The sequence below is a fragment of the Oncorhynchus keta genome, chromosome 7, assembly GCF_023373465.1.
Source record: "Oncorhynchus keta strain PuntledgeMale-10-30-2019 chromosome 7, Oket_V2, whole genome shotgun sequence".
Classification (NCBI taxonomy): Eukaryota; Metazoa; Chordata; class Actinopteri; order Salmoniformes; family Salmonidae; genus Oncorhynchus; species Oncorhynchus keta.
In genome coordinates this window covers 5,184,165-5,193,634 of record NC_068427.1, presented here as the reverse complement: position 1 = coordinate 5,193,634, position 9,470 = coordinate 5,184,165, and the positions used below count along the sequence as shown (strand labels likewise).

The 9,470-nt window shown below is 41.9% G+C and overlaps 1 long non-coding RNA gene across 1 annotated transcript; it reads left to right on the top strand.

Moving 5' to 3' along the window:
• Positions 1–3,508: 3,508 nt before the first annotated feature.
• On the top strand, positions 3,509–7,939 carry LOC127931274 (uncharacterized). The gene is made up of 3 exons (XR_008140589.1): positions 3,509–3,732; positions 4,205–4,334; positions 7,816–7,939. It is a non-coding gene; the product is annotated as an uncharacterized LOC127931274 (long non-coding RNA).
• The last annotated feature ends 1,531 nt before the right edge of the window (positions 7,940–9,470 follow it).

Sequence of the window (9,470 nt, the reverse complement as noted above, 5' to 3'; positions counted from 1 at the left end):
CGATATACTTGCGTATATCAAAAATAATATTCAAAGTGCAGCCACAACGAGAAGTGCATTTACCCTATGCCTGTCCACTATTCCATCCAGATCAGCGCGATTCAGTCATGTTCCACCAGACAGGCGCTCTGTCAATAAATAAAAGGCCTTTCAGGTACTCACCAAGTGTTGTTTTATAGAAGAACAATGCGTCTGTTGTGATTCAGTGCGAGTCTATAATCTTCTGGACATCCAGGACCTTGAAAAACTGAGCTCACATAACACGGAGGTTACTGGCAGTGTGACAGATACGTTTTTGATGTCCACGAATGAGCCTTCGTAGGGTTTAAGCATGGACAAGAACTCCAGTGTGCTGCTAACTGTTTCGCCCTGTACTTTCCTGTTCTTTCCAAGACCCGGCGCACTTGGTGCACCTCGGCCAACAGATTGTCCTCTCTGATTCCATAGTGTTGTGCCATGGGCACAAGGCTCTCCTTTTGAAGGAATGTGGCATGCTTGGGGTTGAGGGCTGACGTTCCCATGAGAACATCACCTGCTTCTATGGAAAAGCGGCAGGCCCTTTCATTCACCAGTCGGTCAATGACAGAGTAGAACTAGGACGTTTGGAGTTCATCCGGAGAGGACATGGATGGATGTTCGGTTTGAATTGGAGCTTCGACTATAAAGTCCTGTAGACTTAATGTACTTTAAGGTTGCAATGATGGCTGAGAGGGTTTTTTGCCCATAGCGAGTAATACATGCAGGACCATCGCGTATCAGGCCGAATACTTTCGGAAGGCACTGTATATCCCCTCTCTGTCTGATTCACAGTTTGTCCACTAGATAGCAGTAGGAGATCATACAGTATGATGTCTTTTCCCCACTTGAAACCAGTTGCGTCTTGTTTGGGTAGTCACTGTGTCTTATTTTTTTTTAAATTTCACCTTGATTTAACCAGGTAGGCAAGTTCAGAACAAGTTCTCATTTGCAACTGCGACCTGGCCAAGATAAAGCAAAACGGTTGGACACATACAACAACACAGAGTTACACATGGAACAAACAAACATACAGTCAATACAGTCTAAATGACTGAACAGATTTTTAAGCTACATATGTTAATACAGGCTATTTTTTTAAGCACTTTTGTCACGGTTTTCATGTGGTGAAGGAGAGTCGGACCAAACTGTAAGCGTGTATATTGCGATCCATGTTTAATCACACAACGTAAACACAAATAAACACAAACACTACAAAACAATAAACGAAACGAAAACAGCCTATACTTGTGTCAACTAACACAGCACAAGGACATCAAGACACTCAGGACAATCACCCACAATACAACCAAAGAATATGGTTGCCTAAATATGGTTCCCAATCAGAGACAACGATAAACACCTGCCTCTGATTGAGAACCACTTCAGACAGCCATAGACTAACCTAGAACACCCCACTAAGCTACAATCCCACTATCTACACACCACATACAAAAACCAATGTCACACCCTGGCCTGACCAAATACATGAAGAAAAACACAAAATACTACGACCAGGGCGTGACAACTTTTCTGGGTTGCTTGATTGTTTAATAAGGCTAGGCATAATACTGCCCCCTTTGGATGAATTGCGTGCCCATAGTAAACTGAAAAGAAATCTGTCCAAAATTGCTAATATATGAATATAATAATTAGTATTGGATAGAAAACACTCTAAAGCTTCTAAAATCGTTTGAATTATGTCTGTAAGTATAGCAGAACTTACAGGGCAGGCAATCTCCCAAACTAGTTTTGGAATACTGAAAGTTGGGGCAACTTTGACGTCATCGCCCCCACCCTTCCCAATCAGCTATGGATCTGGAAACACTTTCTATGTCTTCCACTAGATGTCCTCATTCAGTAGAGCGTTTAATTGTGCAAATCCCGCGAGCTTTGACCCTTTGGGAGGCGAAAGAGTGGGTGTCGCGAGAAAATACATGTGCGTTTGGGTACGCTTTGGGCACAGAGCTTCCTTTGTTCCAGCTCGCCTGAGAAGAAGTATGATTGCCCGGTTGAATTGAGAATTGTTTTGTATGTTTATAACATCCTAAAGCTTGATTCTGCACTGAGTTTGACCAGTTTAGTCGACATATAATATGTAATTTTGAAGTTTTGATGCGCAACTGTTCGGGACCAGAAGTCACTTTGGATGCATTTCAGCTGAAAGTCGTAGCATATGCTATGAGGACACACGAACTGAAACAAAACGATATATTAGGTAAGTATGACTCCTTCCACTACATTCTGATCGAAGACCATCAAAGGTAAGGGAATATTTATGTTGTAATTTTGTATTTCTGTTGACTCCAACATAGCGGAGAAATATTGCTTACGTCTGAGCGCCGTCTCAGATTATTGCATAGTGAACTAATTCTGTAACGTTAAAAATAAATGTGGCACAGCGGTTGCATTAAGAAGCAGTGTATCTTTCTAACTATATGTAGAACATGTATATTTAGTCAAAGTTTGATGTTTATTTCTGTTATCTGGCGGAGCTATCTATAATTTCTCCGGACATTTTTGAGCATTTTCTGAACATGGCGTCAATGTAAACGGAGATTTATGGATATAAATGGCATATTATTGAAAAAAACAAATGTACTGTGTAACATGTCCTATTTCTGTCATCTGATGAAGATTTTCAAAAGGTTAGTGAATTAGTTTTCTTTTAATCATGCGTTTGTGATTGCATCTTTTGTTCGACAAAATGGCTGTATATCGTCTGTGTCTTTGTGGTGGTTTGACATGAATATGTGCTATGTTTTCGCCGTAAAACATTTTAGAAATCTGACACGCTGGGTAGATGAACAAGGTGTTTCTTTCATTTGAGCTATTGGACTTGTTAACATGTTGATATGTACACAATTCCTGGAAGCTGTAAAAGTCCCAATTCTCCCATGGCCTGCATACTCATCAGTCACCCATTGATCATGTTTGGGATGCTCTGGATCAACGTGTATGGCACCGTGTTCCAGTTCTCGCCATTATCCAGCAACTTAGCACAGCCATTGAAGAGGAGTGGGACAACATTCCACAAGCCACAATCAACAGCCTGATCAACTGTGTGCGAAGGACATGTCGTGCTGCATTACAATAATGGCGGTGACACAAGATACTGACTGGTTTTCTGACCTACTCCCCCACTTTAAGGTATTTGTGACCAACAGATGCATATTTGTATTTCAAGTCATGTGAAATCCATAGATTGAGTCCTAATGACTGATTTCCTTACATGAACTGTAACTCAGTAAAATTGTTTAAATTGTTACGTTGCGTTTATATTTTTCTTCAGTGTTATGTTATTTATATGTGAAAAGTTGTATTCAAAAATACTCGATAAACTAGTAAGCTCATTTCCCAGTCAAGCAGCTACAACTAATAAGAGTCATTTTGGTTGTGAAGTGCATTAACAAAAAGCTATGTCCTTTTTTTACAACAAAACGCAATTCACCACTTGGCTGTCGATTATATCACCCTGTCACAGGCCTTCACGGTCATCACCACCTCATAAGATTGCCTGCTGCAGTTTGCAGCCGAACATGCAGCATAGGGAAGACCAGCAATGGGGCCCTCATCAGCATCATGCAGACATGCCCTCACTGTAAGCGTTCCTGTGAATGGAACGGTCAGCCACATGTTGGCCAGTATCCGGCCAGCCATCATCATCTGTCAGTTGCAAAAGCTTTCACAGGCTCATACTTTCCACAAATACACAAGGTAACCCACTTCATTATTTTGATACATTCGATAACGCAATTGTGAAACATAATTTAAGCAAACTGACATGGTTTATTTTCTACTTTTTTTTATACATATAATGTCCAGGACATAACCTAGCCTGGTGAAACCAGCTTGATGTTCAACGTTCTATTTCACTTCACATTTTATGATATCTGAACACAGGAGGTTGATGTGGAGGATGGGCTCGTGGTAATGGCTGCAGCAGAATAAGTGGAATGGTAGAAAATACAAACACACGGTTTCTATGTCTTTGATGCCATTCCATTCGCTTTGTTCCAGCCATTATTATGAGCCGTCCTCCCCTCAGCAGCCTCCACTGTATCTGAAGTGAAATAGAAAGGTGAACGCAGCGGTCAGGTGTCTTCCACCAGGTTAATCATAACCACCATTGATAATGTAATCAGTGCCCTGTTTGTGTGTGTGTGTGTGTTTGTGTGTGACCAACCAGTATCTTTGATGAAGGGCCAGAAGCTGATGTACGCTGCTATGCCCATCAATGAGGCTCTGGCAAAGACCTTACCTCCAGCCTCACCTCTTGCCTACTCACCAACGGCCGTTGACGGGGAGAACAAAATTAGGTAGGTTTAGTCTGACCTGTTCAAACTTCAACAAATATATGTTTGTGTGTCAGATATCACCTATCCCTAACTGCCATTGGTAATAGAACAGGGTATATGTGTGTACTATATGTGTGTACTATGTGTGTATTATATATTTACAGATGCATGATATGCAGAGAGATGATATCCACAATGAGGTGATTACTAATAATGCAGTACAGCACAAATGTCTGATCTGTTTAAACTTCAACATAGTACCTGCCTGTGTGTCAGATATTACCTATCCTAACTGTCATTGGTATCAAATCAAATCAAATTTTATTTGTCACATACACATGGTTAGCAGATGTTAATGCGAGTGTAGCGAAATGCTTGTGCTTCTAGTTCCGACAATGCAGTAATAACCAACAAGTAATCTAACTAACAATTCCCAAACTACTGTCTTATACACAGTGTAAGGGGATAAAGAATATGTACATAAGGATATATGAATGAGTGATGGTACAGAGCAGCATAGGCAAGATACAGTAGATGGTATCGAGTACAGTATATACATATAAGATGAGTATGTAAATAAAGTGGCATAGTTAAAGTGGCTAGTGATACATGTATTACATAAGGATGCAGTTGATGATATAGAGTACAGTATATACGTATGCATATGATATGAATAATGTAGGGTAAGTAAACATTATATAAGGTAGCATTGTTTAAAGTGGCTAGTGATATACAGTGCCTTGCGAAAGTATTCGGCCCCTTGAACTTCGCGACTTTTCAGGCCACATTTCAGGCTTCAAACATAAAGATATAAAACTGTATTTTTTGTGAATAATCAACAACAAGTGGGACACAATCATGAAGTGGAACGAAATTTATTGGATATTTCTAACTTTTTTAACAAATCAAAAACTGAAAAATTGGGCGTGCAAAAGTATTCAGCCCCTTTACTTTCAGTGCAGCAAACTCTCTCCATAAGTTCAGTGAGGATCTCTGAATGATCCAATGTTGATAAATGACTAATGATGATAAATACAATCCACCTGTGTGTAATCAAGTCTCTGTATAAATGCACCTGCACTGTGATAGTCTCAGAGGTCTGTTAAAAGCGCAGACAGCATCATGAAGAACAAGGAACACACCAGGCCATACTGTTGTGAAGAAGTTTTAGATTTGGATGGCAAAAGATTTGCTTTAAACATCCCAAGGAGCACTGTGCAAGCGATAATATTGAAATGGAAGGAGTATCAGACCACTGCAAATCTACCAAGACCTTCGTCCTCTAAACTTTCAGCTCATACAAGAGAAGATTGATCAGAGATGCAGCCAAGAGGCACATGATCACTCTGGATGAACTGCAGAGATCTACAGCTGAGGTGGGAGACTCTGTCCATAGGACAACAATCAGTCCTATATTGCACAAATCTGGCCTTTATGAAAGAGTGGCAAGAAGAAAGCCATTTCTTAAAGATATCCATAAAAAGTGTTGTTTAAAAGTTTGCCACGAGCCACCTGGGAGACACACCAAACATGTGGAAGAAGGTGCTCTGGTCAGATGAAACCAAAATTGAACTTTTTGCCAACAATGCAAAACGTTATGTTTGCCGTAAAAGCAACACAGCTCATCACCCTGAACACACCATCCCCACTGTCAAACATGGTGGTGGCAGCATCATGGTTTGGGCCTGCTTTTTCTTCAGAGGGACAGGGAAGATGGTTAAAATTGATGGGAAGATGGATGGAGCCAATACAGGACCATTCTGGAAGAAAACCTGATGGAGTCTGCAAAAGACCTGAGACTGGGATGGAGATTTGTCTTCCAACAAGACAATGATCCAAAACATAAAGCAAAATCTACAATGGAATGGTTCAAAAATAAACATATCCAGGTGTTAGAATGGCCAAGTCAAAGTCCAGACCTGAATCCAATCGGGAATATGTGGAAAGAACTGAAAACTGCTGTTCACAAATGCTCTCCATCCAACCTCACTGAGCTCGAGCTGTTTTGCAAGGAGGAATGGGAAAAACATTTCAGTCTCTCGATGTGCAAAACTGATAGAGAGCGACTTACAGCTGTAATCGCAGCAAAGGTGGCGCTACAAAGTATTAACTTAAGGGGCTGAATAATTTTGCACGCCCAATTCTTCAGTTTTTGAATTGTTAAAAAGTTTGAAATATCCAATAAATGTTGTTCCACTTCATGATTGTGTCCCACTTGTGGTTGATTCTTCACAAAAATACAGTTTTATATCTTTATGTTTGAAGCCTGAAATGTGGCAAAAGGTCGCAAAGTTCAAGGGGGCGAATACTTTCGCAAGGCACTGTATTTACATCATTCCCATCAATTCCCATTATTAAAGTGGCTGGAGTTGAGTCAGTGTCAGTGTGTTGGCAGCGGCCACTCAATGTTAGTGGTGGCTGTTTAACAGTCTGATGGCCTTGAGATAGAAGCTGTTTTCAGTCTCTGTCCCAGCTTTGATGCACCTGTACTGACCTCGCCTTCTGGATGATAGCGGGGTGAACAGGCAGTGGCTCGGGTGGTTGATGTCCTTGATGATCTTTATGGCCTTCCTGTAACATCGGGTGGTGTAGGTGTCCTGGAGGGCAGGTAGTTTGCCCCGGTGATGCGTTGTGCAGACCTCACTACCCTCTGGAGAGCCTTACGGTTGAGGCGGAGCAGTCGCCGTACCAGGCGGTGATACAGCCCGCCAGGATGCTCTCGATTGTGCATCTGTAGAAGTTTGGGAGTGCTTTTGGTGACAAGCCGAATTTCTTCAGCCTCCTGAGGTTGAAGAGGCGCTGCTGCGCCTTCTTCACGATGCTGTCTGTGTGAGTGGACCAATTCAGTTTGTCTGTGATGTGTATGCCGAGGAACTTAAAACTTGCTACCCTCTCCACTACTGTTCCATCGATGTGGATAGGGGGTGTTCCCTCTGCTGTTTCCTGAAGTCCACAATCATCTCCTTAGTTTTGTTGACGTTGAGTGTGAGGTTATTTTCCTGACACCACACTCCGAGGGCCCTCACCTCCTCACTGTAAGCCGTCTCGTCGTTGTTGGTAATCAAGCCTACCACTGTTGTGTCGTCCGCAAACTTGATGATTGAGTTGGAGCGTGCGTGGCCACGCAGTCGTGGGTGAACAGGGTGTACAGGAGAGGGCTCAGAACGCACCCTTGTGGGGCCCCAGTGTTGAGGATCAGAGGGGAGGAGATGTTGTTACCTACCCTCACCACCTGGGGGCGGCCCGTCAGGAAGTCCAGTACCCAGTTGCACAGGGCGGGGTCGAGACCCAGGGTTGGAGGGTACTATGGTGCAGTGTGAACAGCATAGGTATTCCTCTTGTCCAGATGGTTAGGGCAGTGTGCAGTGTGGTTGAGATTGCATCGTCTGTGGACCTATTTGGGCAGTAAGCAAATTGGAGTGGGTCTAGGGTGTCAGGTAGGGTGGAGGTGATATGGTCCTTGACTAGTATTAGAACAGTCACTGTGTGTATGTGTTCACAGAAACCTGTATGGAGACTTGCAAGATGGAGACTGTCCAGACTGACAGACGGCTTGATACTAATGTCTTTGAATGGAGAGAGACCTGGCATTTGTCTTTCAAAGCAACTAGACAACTTTTACTCGTATTATCTTTGTTTATTGAATGGTATCAGTCAATATGGAGAAACCCTTTATATTCTGCACCAGGATCAGGGAACACCACACAGGAAGGTGTGACCATTCTGACATGTTTGCCAATGTAGCCCCATTACCACCAGACAAAAAGCCGATACAGATACCTTGCCTATCAGCTGGGAATTATAATGAAAGATGAAAGGTGCACATTGCTATATTAGCAGAACACTGCTTCTATGGCGTTATGAAAATGGTTGTTTACTACACATTGTCCTGTTACTAAATTAGAAATGTATCAAAACAGTTTGTTTAGAATATCTACATAAATTCAGCAATTGCATTCTTCTCATATTACTCTGTTGGCTACTGACCTATTCAAAGCTTCCTACGGCATCTCACCATACAGTGCCTTAAGAAAGTATTCACACCCCTTGACTTTTTCCATACTATGTTGTGTTATGGCCTGGATTTAAAAATATTTTTTTTTTGTCACTAGCCTTTGTCACTGCTGCATCATGTTATGGGTAAGATTGTCATTGTCAAGAACTAGGGGGGTTAAAGCACAGTAAAGGGAGCACTGTAAAGTCTGTTATTCCACTGAAGAGTATGAATTGGGCTGTTTTGAGATAGTTTGAATCAACCTGCAAGCAACCTGCAACACATTGTTTGAAGTACAATACACAAACATACAGTTGAAGTCAGAAGTTTACATACACCTTAGTCAAATATATTTAAACTCAGTTTCACAATTCCTGACATTTAATCCAAGTAAAAATTCCCTGTTTTAAGTCAGTTGGGATCACCACTTTATTTTAAGAATGTGAAATGTCAGATTAATAGTAGAGAGTGATTTATTTCAGCTTTAATTTCTTTCATCACATTCCCAGTGGGTCAGAAGTTTATATACACTCAATTAGTATTTGGTAGCATTGCCTTTAAATTGTTTAACTTGGGTCAAACGTTTCGGGAAGCCTTCCACAAGCGTCCCACAATAAGTTGGGTGAATTTTGGCCCATGCCTCCTGACAGAGATGGTGTTACTGAGTCAGATTTGTAGGCCTCCTTGCTCGCACATGCTTTTTCAGTTCTGCTGACATATTTTCCATAGGATTGAGTTCAGGGATTTGTGATGGCCACTCCAATACCTTGACTTTGTTGTCCTTAAGCCATTTTGCCACAACTTTGGAAGTATGCTTGGGGTCATTGTCCATTTGGAAGACCCATTTGCGACCAAGCTTTAACTTCCTGACTGATGTGTTGAGATGTTCCTACAATATATCCACAGAAATGTCTTACCTCATGATTCCATCTATTTTGTGAAGTGCACCAGTCCCTCCTACAGCAAAGCACCCCCACAACATGATGCTGCCACCCCCTGTGCTTTATGGTTGGGATGGTGTTCTTCGGCTTTCAATCCTCCCCCTTTTTCCTCCAATCATAACTATGGTCATTATGGCCAAACAGTTCTATTTTTGTTACATCAGACCAGAGGACATTTCTCCAACAAGTACGATCTTTGTCCGCAGTTGCAACCCGTCTGGC